We start from the raw sequence: 1,769 nt of genomic DNA on the forward strand, positions 1-1,769 counted from the left end.
GACATACGAGTCATCAAATTAAAAATGAAAACAAAATGATGAATTACCTGTAATATGTGCAAACTACTCACTTTAATCTGAAAATGACAAAACGGACAAAGTAGATGAAAGTGAAAGGAACTTTATAAACAGTCTCATCATGATGCACTGACAATCTGTAATCCTTTACAAAAATACACTGTGTTTGGTTTGGTTGTTAAAAGAAGGATTTTACTGCCTATCCTGAGGAGTCGGTCAGCCTGCATAGCAGCTAAATGTGAACTCGTAGCTTTACACTGATGCTGAGTGAAGACGTGGTGCAGCCACTGATTCAGAGCTGCTTCTGAGGGCTTTTGGTTTCTGAGCCTTATGTCCATGCCAAAGATGTAACTACGGTAACGTGCACTACGATCAGGGCGTCTAACCTCCTGTGTGATGGACATACAGCTATAACAAATGTATTCAGTCATATGAAGACGACAAAGTGAACATTTGCAGCACTGGAAACGACTTTTTGTTCTAAAATCAGTCAGTCTGGAGAATTTTGAGGATTTCTTTGTTTACTATTGTTGATGCTTTTGTAAACCCGACGTCATGTTTTTATGGATGCAAAAACAAACAAACACTGTAACTTTATCGATGAACTGTTTCTCCGTGTTAGCATTAGAGTGTGTGTTGTCGGTCACGCTAACTTTATTTGTTGTACAGATTGAGGGTGCGACCAGTCGTCCAGTGCTTTTTTTTTTCTTTGTTTTTGTTTTGTTTGTTTGTTTTACGACTATTTATTTACAGCGTGTTGTTTGTACAGAAGATGTAACCCTGAACTACATATAATCTTGTGTATTCACAATAATCTGACTTGCACTGTTCTGATTTTTTTGTAGCATACGGTTTAAGTGTCATAGGAAGTTACCACCTATCATATTCAGTACTTCTTTTTATTTTTTAAACAGGTGATGATGAGAAAATTTAACAAAATTCTTAGGATTCAGGTTTCAGAACTGGATTTTTGGCAGAAAATTGTACCAAAAAAAATATTTGCACATGTTCTAAAAGGTGGAAATGGGACTGTCCATAATCGTGTGGTGTAATAACAGTCTCTGGATATATTGCAGTACCTTGAATCGGGCGTTTTTTATAAAGATTGCAGTACTTTGAGCAAAAAGCAGATTGTATCATTGTGACATCTCATTATCTTGAGTCTAATTTAGCAACTTTTCTCGTTCAGTTTTGAATCTGCTCTCTCAGTTTTGATGTTTAACTTACCCGTGTGTTTGTTAGCACTGATGTTTGTTTAATGAAGACTTTACCCTTCCTCTTGTAAGTGGTTCAGAGCTGTAGAGCTGCCCTCCACTGTGCTTTTGTTGCTGTGCTCCATGTACAGGGGAACTTTTTTTTGTTTTTGCATTTTAGCAAGTGCTTTTATAAGGGGAAGTGCTTGTTCATACTGGTTTTTAAAAGACTTTTTAAAACTAATAAACATTTTTAAGTACATTACTGTAACAAAGTGTGTGTGTGTTGTTTTGTTTTTACATCTGCCTGCACGAAAGTAGAAAACGTTGAGAGACCGTGTTACATAAAAGCCATTTTGGTCATTACAAACATCTGGAGGTTGTTTGGAACATGTAATGAGAAGAATGTCTTCGATAACAAATATTGCATTGTGTTGGATTCCCTTCTTGTTAGGACAAACTGAATCACTATAAACACTGCAGCAGCATAACAAATGTTGGACAAAATCATCGACTTCATCTTCAGTCATCATATAAAACATTAACAAGGACTGAAAT

This window comes from Stegastes partitus, unplaced genomic scaffold (genome assembly GCF_000690725.1).
Source record: "Stegastes partitus isolate 25-593 unplaced genomic scaffold, Stegastes_partitus-1.0.2 Scaffold1669, whole genome shotgun sequence".
NCBI classification, from domain to species: Eukaryota; Metazoa; Chordata; class Actinopteri; family Pomacentridae; genus Stegastes; species Stegastes partitus.